Consider the following 13,177-nt stretch of genomic DNA (forward strand, 5'->3'; position numbering starts at 1 on the left):
TCATCCTGAAGTTGAACACTGGTTCCGAACAAGACCAGCAAATGCTCACCGTCTTTCTGCAAGAAACCAACTGACTGGCTAGACACATGCGGTGCAACAGCGAAAGACTCAACAGTTGAAAAAGTGAAGAACTCTCTCACCACATTCAAAAAATTTGCATGCATGGCTGATGAACGCACCGATGCAAATGGTCATAAAATATTAAGTCATTGTGTACGTTATCTTGATGTCAGTGGTAGGCCAGTAGATGCATTTCTAGATGTTCAAGTTATAGAAGACACATTGGCGGCATCTGTGACAACCCACATCTTAGAAGAGTTAAATGCTTGTCAGCTGGACCCCAAACAGATGGCTGCTTGTGCATTTGATGGAGCTGCAAACTCCTCTGGAAGACATGGTGGAGCACAAGCTTTGCTCAGAGAAAAGTGTAACCCTAATCTCTCCTATACACACTGCAGAGGCCATCTACTCCAACTAGTGCTAATACGAGCTGCAGACTCTTCAAAAAACATTTAAAAAGCTACAAATTTAATGTCTTCATTATACACTTTTTTCAGAAAGAGTCCAAAAAGACTGAATATCTTGGAAAACATAGAAGATACACTGGGACTGAAGTTCAGATTAGTCCAACCTGGGAAAACCCTCTGGCTTTCTCATGAGCGATCCTTGGCTGTTGTCTTAAAATTATTCCAGCCGGACTGGCTTTGGAAAGTATCTACCAAGATGAGATGGATCTAAGTAGTGAGGCTGGTGGATTACTTTTGCGACTACATTCAGAGAAGACTATTGCCATTTTCTCTCTCTTGTAAGTCTACTGTTGAAACCACTTGGGCCATTACACAATGCCATCCAGGCATCTGCTACAACAGTAGTAGATCTTTGTCCAGCAATAGAAGATACATTTGGATCAATCCGAGAGCTAGCCATTGAAAAAGTACTGGAAGAAGCAAAGATTTCAGTCCAAAAGTTAACTAATGAAGGCATTTATATTGAATCCTTAAGTGAAGAGGACAGGAAGTGTTTGTCCTGAAAAAGTACTGAAAACTGAAAAAGTACACAGACTTGTTTTGCGTGGCAACCCGGGGAGCCTTCCTCCCAGGGTCCCGCGTGGAGCCTGGCCCAACCCCCCTCTCCCTTCCCCCCAGGGTCCCGCGTGGAGCCTGGCCCAAGCCCCCGCTCCCTTCCCCCCAGGGTCCCGCGTGGAGCCTGGCCCAAGCCCCCGCTCCCTTCCCCCCAGGGTCCCGCGTGGAGCCTGGCCCAAGCCCCCGCTCCCTTCCCCCCAGGGTCCCGCGTGGAGCCTGGCCCAAGCCCCCGCTCCCTTCCCCCCAGGGTCCCGCGTGGAGCCTGGCCCAAGCCCCCGCTCCCTTCCCCCCAGGGTCCCGCGTGGAGCCCGGCCCAAGCCCCCGCTCCCTTCCTCCCAGGGTCCCGCGTGGAGCCCGGCCCAAGCCCCCGCTCCCTTCCTCCCAGGGTCCCGCGTGGAGCCTGGCCCAAGCCCCCTCTCCCTTCCTCCCAGAGCCCCGCGTGGAGCCTGGCCCAAGCCCCTTCTCCCTTCCTCCCAGAGCCCCGCGTGGAGCCTGGCCCGAGCCCCCTCTCCCCGGAGCCCGACGTGGAGCCTGACCCGAGCCCCTTCTCCCTTCCCCACAGAGCCCCCAGCGGAGCAAAGCCGATTTATGGCAGCTGGGGATCTGGGGTGGAATAGCTGCCCCTCAAAAGAAGAACTGGTTTTATTGCAGCTGCAGAAATAATCCACTGCCCCAGATAACACAGACGTTGCCGCCCAGAAAATCAGCCGTTGTGTAATCTCTCCTGTTGTTCTATTTTTGTATTTATTTGAACAATCCACATTGCACTTTGCTTTGTAAAGGCTCGAATTCCCCGAAGTGGGGTGGTTTACAGTCCGGAGCACTGGCGCAATCTGAAGCTGCGGGCACAGAGTATTTCCAAAAGAAAACGTGACCCACTGCATCTGCCATGAATCGATTGCCCAGAAAAATGAACCCAGGGTGGAGATTTCAAAGGAGCTCAGCTGGGTCCTGCAGTGCCTGAGAGGACCACAGCCTTCCTCTGATGGTACCCAGCAAAGCCTCTCTTCAAGGGGACCCATCACAGCCTGTCTCCAATGCCAGTCTTGAAACTGGGCCATGCATCCTCTCATTGGCCCAGCAGTAGATTGACACAGACCATCACTGGGTAGCGGTTTGTCCTGGCTGGACATGGCACCTGTATCACCCCCGATCTCACATTTGGGCCACTCCCACGGCCAGACACCCCGGAGGGAAAGGGTGACCCACACCACCAGCAGGGCGCTGTGAGTCTACTGAGGCCTCAGGCCTGGTGTCAAGGCCATAGCCTGTTTGAGATGTTGTTGACTGGGGAGAGAGGGGGGAATTAGAGAATGCAGGAAGGGAGATGTACTGTACTGTGGGCCTGTCTAAAACGAGCCCTGTGTAGTGCCCGCAGGGCTGTCTCACAGGAGCTGGACACGCTCCGAGCTGCATGCTCAGAATCTGGGAGCCATCTAGTTACGTAGCTAATAGAGAGAGCTCTGGTTAACCTCTATGGCAGAGGTTCTCAAACGGGGGGGGTGAGACCCCTGGAGGGGCACAGAATGTATTCTGGGGGGTGGCATGCAAAACTTTAGGAAACAAACCTTACTGTGCCCGTTCAGAGCTGAGCTCCTGCAGAGCAGCAGCTGCTGGCTGGGTGCCCAGCCGTGAAGGCAGCGTCGTCTCCAGCAGCCGTGGAGAAGTAGGCACGGCATTGTAGGGTATTGTCACCCTCACTGCTGCACTGCCGCTGTCTGCCATGCTGCCTTCAGGGCAGGGTGCTCGCCTGGCAGCCGCCGCTCTGCGCTCTGGCTTCAGAGCTGGGCGGCTGGAGAGCGGTGGCTGCTGGCCGGGTGCTCAGAGTGGGCTGGGGAGCGTAAACTACTGCAGCGACAAAGAAGGGCAGAGGGCGCAATCCTTGCCCTAGATCCCTGGCCTCCTTCAGAGTTCCTAAAGCACCAAGGCTGCAGCAGACTCACAAGGAGATTGTCTCAGCTGCCTGGCCCTGCTGGAAAGCCCCACAGAGCTGCCCACTCTCCTCTCTGTCCCCTCTCTCTGCCTGAGCAGCAATGCATTGCCTGTCCCCAAACCAGCCCTTGCACAGTCTCCAGTGCTGCTCAGTTTTTGTATTTGTTTTAACAGGGCACTTTGCTCTTAGGGCCTGGGCTTCCCCGAAATGCTGCAGCTCCGAGGAGCCATGTTGCTTTAAGCTCAGGAGAACGGGCACAGTCTGAAATTCCACCCACCGGGTATTTGCAAAAGTGAGCATGGCCCGTGGTGCCCAGGCTACAGTGCGTCTGCCAGGAAGGGCGCGCTCAGGAAAATTCAAAGGGGTGCAGATGGGTCTCGCAGTGCCTGAGATGGTGCCCAGCCCCAGCTCCACTCTGCCTCCAGCACAGCTCCTTGGGCTGCTTGTCTGGCTCTCTCTGGCTACTGCTCCCATAGGCGCCGACTTCTGCTTGCACCCCTGGGCGCTCAGCCCCCCACCCTGACTCCACCCTGCCCTGCCCCATTGCAACCCCTTCCCCGCCTCCTCCCCTGAGCGCGCTGCGTTCCCGCTCCTCCCCCCTCCCTCCCGGAGCTGGCTACAGCTGTTTGGCGGTGACAAGCGCTGGGAGGTAGGCGGAGGAGCGGGGACGCGGCGCCCTCAGGGGAGGAGGCGGAGCGGAGGTGGGGCGGGGGGAGGCGGGGCAGGAGCTTGGCTGCTGGTGGGTGCAGAGCACTCACTAATTTTTCCCTGTGAGTGCTCCAGCCCCAGAGCACCCACGGAGTCAGCACCTATGGCTGCTCCCCTTAACTCAGCCCCGCTCCGCTCAGCCACCTCCAGCTCAGATGAAGGACAGGACCCCATGGTCCTCACTGCCTCATTGGCCTGCCTGCCTTGTCAACCAGGTTGACCTGGAGTGTTGGCTTCCCCCCTTTCGCCTTGGGGACTGTCAGTTTTAGGGTCTTGATTTCTCATCACCCCTTCCCCATTTTTCTGGTGCCAGAAGAGGGCAAACCAAAAAACCCCCAGTCCATTTCAGTAAGGGGACACAGGACTCAATTAATAAAGAATTAAAGGGAGGTGGTGTAATTATGCAAATCAACAAGGGTTTATAGAAAATACATCCTGTCAAACTAACTTGATATCTGTTTTTGATGAGATAACAAATTTGGTTGATAAAGGCAACAGTGTTGACATAAAGAAAAGGAGTACTTGTGGCACCTTAGAGACTAACCAATTTATTTGAGCATGAGCTTTCGTGAGCTACAGCTCACTTCATCAGATGCATACCGTGGAAACTGCAGCAGACTTTATATATACACAGAGAATATGAAACAATACCTCCTCCCACCCCACTGTCCTGCTGGTAATAGCTTATCTAAAGTGATCATCAGGTTGGGCCATTTCCAGCACAAATCCAGGTTTTCTCACCCTCCACCCCCCCACACAAATTCACTCTCCTGCTGGTGATAGCCCATCCAAAGTGACAACTCTTTACACAATGTGCATGATAATCAAGTTGGGCCATTTCCTGCACAAATCCAGGTTCTCTCACCCCCTCACCCCCCTCCCAAAAACCACACACACACAAACTCACTCTCCTGCTGGTAATAGCTCATCCAAAGTGACCATTCTCCCTACAATGTGCATGATAACCAAGGTGGGCCACCCCCAGCACAAATCCAGGCTTTCTCACATAATATACATATAAATTTCTGACATAGAAACAAGAAGTAATGGGCTAAATTTACAGCAAGGGAGAATAACTAACCCTAGGTTAGTTATCAGAAAAACCCTTCAAATTTTTAAGTAGTTAAGCTGCACAGACACACGGTGACCCAGATCAGGCCCCTGTCGCGCCGGGCGCTGCACAGACATACGGTGACCGAGATCAGATCCCATTGGAGTCAATGGGGCCAGATCCCAGCTGGTGTAAATCAGTGTTGCTTCACTGGAATTAATGCCAGTTTACACCAATTGATTGTCTGGCCCAGTACTTTCTGCTCTGTAAAAATATACTATTTGTTGCCATGGACAAAGTGCCTGGATGGTTCAAGGTAATACAGAAATACACATACCGACCGGATTCTCCACTCCCTCAGGCCGGTGGAAATCTGGAGTAACCTCACTGGAGTCACTGGGCTGGTTATACAACGTAGCTTCCACTGGCCCCACGAGGCTATTTTGCAGCATAGTGATTCTCTTCCAAAAACTGCCCATGTCACCTGAAGCCTCCATGCTATCTGTACTTGACTCAACTGTACTTAACTCAGAGGGGGCTGTGAGGGTGAACTCATCATGCTCAAAGTGTGAGATGTTCAGACACGACAGTAATGGGAGCCAGATAAACACTGAGAGCTCCATCCGTCAACAAAACCCAGCCCCCATTGCTCTAACGAACCAGACCCCACTCCCCTCCCAGAGCCGGGGAGAGAACCCAGGAGTCCTGGCTCCCAGCCCCCCTCGCTCTAATCCACTAGACTCTACTCCCCTCCCCTCCCCGAACCAGGCATGGGCAGTGGGTGAAGCTTCCACTTGGGAAGGAGGCAGTAATTCCCAGCCCGCCTCTTCTGCCTTTGCCCCCGCCCATACTCCACTCCTGCTCTGCCCCAGGCCATGCCCCTTGCTCCGCTGAGGCTCCACCCCCTCCCCACTGTTCCCTCCCCCTCCCCGCCACTGCGTGCTTGTCCCCTTCCAGCCAAATTCCTGAACCCAAGTAAATGATATTTGAAAAAAAAAACCCCTCCACTTTTCTGCAATTTCTTTCTAAACAAAATGGAGTATATTCTCCACTCTGTGCAGATGGTGTGTGTGAAGACTAGACATGCAGCAGGTACCTAATTAAAAGCACTAATCTTGGGAATAAAAAATGTCAGTCATAGGTTTTTTTATATGCGGATAGCGGACATGCGGGCAGCCTGCAAGTGCCCCAACCCCTTCTCGTTGATCCTGGGGAACATATAATGGCAAGCAGCAGTGAAAGCTAATTGAGAAAGCTCTGCCCTTTCTTCACACAGTAAAACAAGGTGCCGGGCCTCACCCTGAGCTGGCATTTGCCCCCTGACAGGAAGAAATAGCTGGAATCAGATGGCAAAAGCTGCCCCCTCATTTTCACTTCACACAGACTAAGCTGGAGCACTTCCCGTGTTTACACGTTCACCAGCAGCAAGTGCCTCAGGCAATGAATAAGAACTGCCCAGAGACATGGCTCCTGGCAGGAAAATAAAGGCTGGCTGCTACTTTAACAACGACACCCGCTCAGCTCACAGAACCAAGGAGGCAAAAAGTCCCACGGAGGCAGCATGGTGGTGCCAGCTTTATGCACCAGACCAGCAGACACTATATTCCGAGGGGTGAAGGAACCAAATCCCCAACCCCATTCTCATGAGGAGCTGGCCACCAGGCAAATGCAATCTCCCATCCACTGAAAAGAGTTGAGTCCTATCCTACCAATACCTCCTCTCCCCTCCACCACCATGTCCTTCCTCCCTCTGCCCCCTTCCTTCCCTCCACACCCTTCTCCCCCCCCCCCCGAGGCTGCTCCCACTCAAGCTCTCCCCCCCCCGTGCTCCCCCTGCCCATTCCAGAATTTGAACAAATAAAAAACACCTAATTGCCCCCAGCGCATTGCTTATCCATGGGAATGCTCTGAAGGACTCTGGCCCAGGGGGATCCATTGCTCCTGGCCATTTATTGCTCAGCCTCAGCCGCCCAGTCCCACTTAGCTGGCAGTGGCCCAGAGGACAGGACAGCATCGGGTGTCTGGTGCCATAAGTGATCCAGCCCTCCCAGCAGCACACTGACTGGGCTGGCTGGCCTGCCTGGCCTGCCTGCATCTTTGTCTAGCCCTCCCGCCTCCTACTTTGAAAGTTATGATGGGAGCAGACCTGGCCGGGCCCTGCTTCCCCGCTTCCGGCAAGCTGCTCCAGCATCACACAGTAGGAGGAGGTGTCATCCCATGAGAGTGACCAGACAGCAAGTGTGAAAAATCAGGACAGGGGGTGGGGGATTGTCAAGGTTCCTTCCCCACTCTGAACTCTAGGGTACAGAGGTGGGGACCTGCATGAAAACCCCCTAAGCTTATTTTTACCAGCTTAGGTTAAAACTTCCCCAAGGTACAAACTATTTTACCTTTTGCCCTTGGACTTTATTGCTGCCACCACCAAGCATATAACAGATATATAACCGGGAAAGAGCCCGCTTGGAAACATGTTTCCCCCCAAAATCCTCCCCAAACCCTACACCCCCTTTCCTGGGGAAGGCTTGATAAAAATCCTCACCAATCTGCATAGGTGAACACAGACCCAAACCCTTGTATCTTAAGAACAATGAAAAAGCAATCAGGTTCTTAAAAGAAGACTTGTAATTGAAGAAAAAAAGTAAAAGTCACCGCTGTAAAATCAGGATAGTAAATACCTTACAGGGTAATCAGATTCCAAACACAGAGAATCCCTCCAGGCAAAACCTTAAGTTACAAAAAGACACAAAACCAGGACTCTACATTCCATTCAGCACAACTATTTTATCAGCCATTTAAACAAAACAGAATCTAACGCGTATCTAGCTAGATTACTTACTAAGTTCTAAGACTCCATTCCTTTTCTGTTCCTGGCAAAAGCATCACACAGACGGAGAGAGCCTTTGTTTCTCCCCCCTCCAGCTTTGAAAATATCTTGTCTCCTCATTGGTCATTTTGGTCAGGTGCCAGCGAGGTTACCTTTAGCTTCTTAACCCTTTACAGGTGAAGGGGTTTTTCCTCTGGCCAGGAGGGATTTTAAAGATGTTTACCCTTCCCTTTATATTTATGACAGGGGTATAAGAGCCTATATAAGAGAAAGACCCCAAAATCAGAACTGTCCCTATAAAATTGGGATATCTGGTCACCCTACGTCCCATAAAGTCTCAAACTGAAATTCTCCTGTGATCCAGGAGGAGGGCCTACTGCATGAACAAAACATAAAGGTTTGGGAATTGTAAAAAACACTTTGAAAAATTGCACTTCTAAGCACTTTCCATTTGAGGACCTCAAAGCACCTAACCAAAACCAAGGAATTTACACAAACTCCTGTGAAGCAGGCTTGTGTTCTTATTATCCCTGTCTTTCAGATGGAGAAATTGAGGCACAGGCTAATTAAGTCCCCTTTCTGCTGCCTTTTTAAATCAATGGAAAGACTACCCTTGAGATCAAGCCTTAAAAGACGGGTCCAACGTCACACTGGAAGTCTGTGATGGTGAGGAGGGGCATTAATAAAACCCCAGCTTTTCACATTTCTAGCAGTGGGGAGCACAGGCCACCAGCTGCACTGAGGTGGGCAATCAACTTGAAGCCCCCACCTCCTCCAGTACAGCGACTCAGCAGTGAGGCTGCACCCGACCCTGACACATGCAAGAGCTGGGCCTGCCCCAGAAACAACCCAGAGCCCTGTCCCCCTGTGCCAGGCGCACCAGGTGAGGGCGGGCTCAGCCCAGCAGGATCCAAGTGTGGAGGGATCCAAGTGTGGGGCGAGAGGTTTCTGTGTGGGGCAATCTGGGTGTGGGCAGCTCGGTGGGGGGATCTGGATGCACAGGGGCTCGTTGCTGGGTTCTGGGTGTAGGGGCCATGGGATTCTGCGGGATCCAGGTGATGGTGGTTGGGCTCAGCAGGGGTGTGGGGGGGTCTGGTTGTGAGAGATGGGACTTGGTGGGGGGGTCTGGGTGCTGGGGAAGTGGGGCTTGATGTGGTGGGGGTCTAGGTGCAGGTTGTTGGAGCTCAGTGGGGTGGGGATCTGGGGGTGGGAGGCTCGTCGGAGGGATCCAGGTGCAGGGGGCTGGGGCTTGTCCGGGAGAGGGTTCAATGGGCCTGCTTAACGGGGGAGGCCCAGCAGCTGCTGAGGGGATGCCTCATGCTGGGCTCCTACTTCCCCCTGCGATTCCCCTTTTCTTCTCCGCTCCACTCCCCTCCCCTCACTCCCACCTTCCCCTCCCCACCCTATTCCACCCACTTCCTTCCCCACTGCCTCTACCCCCCACCCCCACCACCCTTCCCTCATTTCTCCCACCCCTCTACCCAGCCCCACAGGAAACAGGAAGGCTCCCAGCACGCAGAGGGGCAGCGCGACTGGTTCTAGGACCCAGGGGGCTGTGTTCAGCTGCTGGGTCTGTGGAGCCCCAGACAGCAGGGCAGCTCTGCGTATGGGGGGGGGGGGGTGGCATGTGACCCGGGTGCCCTCAGACAGCCCCCCCCCCCCCGCCCCGACCTGGCTGCAGCCCCTGTGTGGGAAGGCAATGCCTCCCTGTGCCTCAGATACGCGCCCGCCCATGGAGCCAGGGAGAGAACCCAGGCGTCCTGGCTCCCAGACCCCCTGCTCTAACCACCAGCCCCCACTCCTCTCCCAGGGCTGGGGAGAGAACCCAGGCGTCCTGGCTCCTAGTCCCCCTCCCTCTAACCCACCAGCCCCCACTCCCTTCCTAGAGTCAGGGAGAGAACCCAGGAGTCCTGGCTCCCAGCCCCCCTTGTTCTAACCCACCAGCCCCAACTCCCCTCCCAGAGCCAGGGGGAGAACCTAGGCGTACTGGCTCCCAGCCCCCCTGCTCTAACCACCAGCTCCCACTCCTCTCCCAGGGCTGGGGAGAGAACCCAGGCGTCCTGGCTCCTAGCCCCCCTCCCTCTAACCCACCAGCCCCCACTCCCTTCCTACAGTCAGGGAGAGAACCCAAGCGTCCTGGCTCCCAGCTCCCCTGCTCTAACCACCAGCCCCCACTCCCCTCCCAGGGTCGGGGAGAGAACCCAGGAGTCCTGTCTGTTACTGCTGCCTCCATGCGCAGAGGCACAAGCCGCAGCTATCTCAGCGCAGGGGATTAGCTGTCTCCTGCACCCAGGGTTGCCATATCCCAAGCGTGATTAGAGGTGACCTGTGACTGGGACAAAAGTCCACCCTCCTTGTCGCGTCACACTTTGAGTTGTTTTCCAGGCTGCTGGCAGCCCCTCGGAGGGAAGAGGACTGAACCCAGCAGGGTGGGAGATTGCCTGGCCCCCAGCCCCGAACCAAATTCCAACTGCCCAGCACTGCTGAGGGCAAGGCTGGGCACCCAGCCTCATCTCGGCAGGCGCTTCAGGGGCTGGGAACACTTGGGGATTGGATAAGCAGCCCCCAAAGGATCTGTATGGGCCAGCAGGGGTCAGGCAGCAGCTAGGCCTGAGCAGGTAGGAAGGCATGAGGCGAGTCCCTCACAATGGGCAATTCGTATGGGTGGACTAGGTGGGTCAGCGGATAGGACACTAGGCTGGGAAGCAGGACTCCTGGGGTCCATCCCTGGTTTGGAGAGGGGAGTAGTGAGGTCTAGTGCAGGCCTGGGATCCAGGACTCCTGGGGTCTATCTCTGGAAGGGGAGTGGGGTCAAGTGGGTCAGAGCAGGGGGGCTGGGAGCCAGGACTCCTGGGGTCCATTCCTGGTTTGTGGAAGGGAGTGGGGTCAAGCAGATTAAAGCAGGGGGAGCTGGGGTCAGGTCTCCTGTGTGATCACAGTTAGTCTGTCTATGCCTCAGTTTTTCCTCCATAAAATGGGTGTAGTGGTCCCATGCCCTTATAGGGGGGTTGTGCGGATAATTTAATGTTGGCTAAGGGAGGTGGGATAGTCTGGCAATGGGGTGGGGTGGCTCAAAGGTATACCGACAGTCCCATAGAAAGGACAGTCCCTGTGGGATGGCGGCACAGAAGCTGGAAGTTATGTCTGGCACGTTCATTCCACAGCAGCAGAGATTCTCCTCCAAGGATCCACTCCGGACAGCTGCTTTAGCTCCTGAGCCGGAGGCTGGTTGGTCACTGCAGATCCCATATCCCCCTTTGGCTGCTCACATCCTAGCTGTCCTCCTGGGCTCTGATTCCTTGCGGGGTTACCTCAGGATGAAGGTCTACAGAGAAAAAGGTAACTACTGCATGGTTCCCAGGATATCAAAGAAACAGACCCCTGCAGGCCCCGGTGCAACGTCACGGGGCCCTACGCACCAGCTAGCCACACCATCGAGATACCCCATTCTCCCATCCTCTGCAGGGAGACGGACAATCCCCACACCCCTCTGCTGCCCTGTGCCCATGATACTGTATAGCCACCCCTTCCCCACCCGACCCTCTGCTGCCCTGTGCCCATGACACAGTATAGCCGCCCCTTCCCCACCCCACCCTCTGCTGCCCTGTGCCCATGACACTGTATAGCCACCCCTTCCCCTTCCCCACCCGACCCTCTGCTGCCCTGAGCCCATGACACAGTATAGCCACCCCTTCCCCTTCCCCACCCCACCCGACCCTCTGCTGCCCTGTGCCCATGACACTGTATAGCCGCCCCTTCCCCACCCGACCCTCTGCTGCCCTGAGCCCATGACACAGTATAGCTGCCCCTTCCTCTTCCCCACCCCACCCCACCCTCTGCTGCCCTGAGCCCATGACACAGTATAGCTGCCCCTTCCCCTTCCCCACCCCACCCTCTGCTGCCCTGTGCCCATGACACTGTATAGCCGCCCCTTCCCCACCCCACCCTCTGCTGCCCTGTGCCCATGACACAGTATAGCCGCCCCTTCCCCACCCCACCCCACCCTCTGCTGCCCTGTGCCCATGATACTGTATAGCCACCCCTTCCCCACCCCACCCCACCCTCTGCTGCCCTGTGCCCATGACACAGTATAGCCGCCCCTTCCCCTTCCCAACCGACCCTCTGCTGCCCTGTGCCCATGACACTGTACAGCCACCCCTTCCCCACCCCACCCGACCCTCTGCTGCCCTGTGCCCATGATACTGTATAGCCGCCCCTTCCCCACCCCACCCTCTGCTGCCCTGTGCCCATGACACAGTATAGCTGCCCCTTCCCCTTCCCCACCCCACCCTCTGCTGCCCTGTGCCCATGACACTGTATAGCCACCCCTTCTCCTTCCCCACCCGACCCTCTGCTGCCCTGAGCCCATGATACTGTATAGCTGCCCCTTCCCCACCCCACCCGACCCTCTGCTGCCCTGTGCCCATGACACTGTATAGCCACCCCTTCCCCACCCCACCCCATCCTCTGCTGCCCTGTGCCCATGATACTGTATAGCTGCCCCTTCCCCTTCCCCACCCCACCCTCTGCTGCCCTGTGCCCATGACACTGTATAGCCGCCCCTTCCCCACCCCACCCCATCCTCTGCTGCCCTGTGCCCATGATACTGTATAGCCACCCCTTCCCCTTCCCCACCCCACCCTCTGCTTCCCTGTGCCCATGACACAGTATAGCCGCCCCTTCCCCTTCCCCACCCCACCCGACCCTCTGCTGCCCTGAGCCCATGATACTGTATAGCCACCCCTTCCCCACCCCACCCGACCCTCTGCTGCCCTGAGCCCATGACACAATATAGCCGCCCCTTCCCCACCCCAACCGACCCTCTGCTGCCCTGTGCCCATGACACTGTATAGCCGCCCCTTCCCCTTCCCCACCCGACCCTCTGCTGCCCTGATCCCATGACACAGTATAGCCGCCCCTTCCCCTTCCCCACCCCACCCCACCCTCTGCTGCCCTGAGCCCATGACACAGTATAGCCGCCCCTTCCCCTTCCCCACCCCACCCGACCCTCTGCTGCCCTGTGCCCATGATACTGTATTGGCCAAGAAGGCCAATGGCATTTTGGGATGTATAAGTAGGGGCATAGCGAGCAGATCGAGGGATGTGATCGTCCCCCTCTATTCGACATTGGTGAGGCCTCATCTGGAGTACTGTGTCCAGTTTTGGGCCCCACACTTCAAGAAGGATGTGGATAAATTGGAGAGAGTCCAGGGAAGGGCAACAAAAATGATTAGGGGACTGGAACACATGACTTATGAGGAGAGGCTGAGGGAACTGGGATTGTTTAGTCTGTGGAAGAGAAGAATGAGGGGGGATTTGATAGCTGCTTTCAACTACCTGAAAGGGGGTTCCAGAGAGGATGGTTCTAGACTATTCTCAGTGATGGAAGAGGACAGGACAAGGAGTAATGGTCTCAAGTTGCAGTGGGGGAGGTTTAGGTTGGATATTAGGAAAAACTTTTTCACTAGGAGGGTGCTGAAACACTGGAATGCGTTGCCTAGGAAGGTGGTGGAATCTCCTTCCTTAGAAGTTTTTAAGGTCAGGCTTGACAAAGCCCTGGCTGGGATGATTTAATTGGG

General features: G+C 55.5%; 1 protein-coding gene across 1 annotated transcript in view; it reads left to right on the plus strand.

The window, feature by feature from the left end:
- Window positions 1-13,177, plus strand: part of LOC144271985 (uncharacterized) — a 69,600-nt gene that overhangs the window by 40,659 nt on the left and 15,764 nt on the right. Inside the window, exon 3 of the mRNA XM_077829722.1 lies at window positions 10,763-10,937. The gene's annotated coding sequence lies outside the window, so the exon portion shown is untranslated. The remainder of the gene's footprint in view (window positions 1-10,762; window positions 10,938-13,177) is intronic.

The sequence above is a fragment of the Eretmochelys imbricata genome, chromosome 11, assembly GCF_965152235.1.
Source record: "Eretmochelys imbricata isolate rEreImb1 chromosome 11, rEreImb1.hap1, whole genome shotgun sequence".
Classification (NCBI taxonomy): Eukaryota; Metazoa; Chordata; order Testudines; family Cheloniidae; genus Eretmochelys; species Eretmochelys imbricata.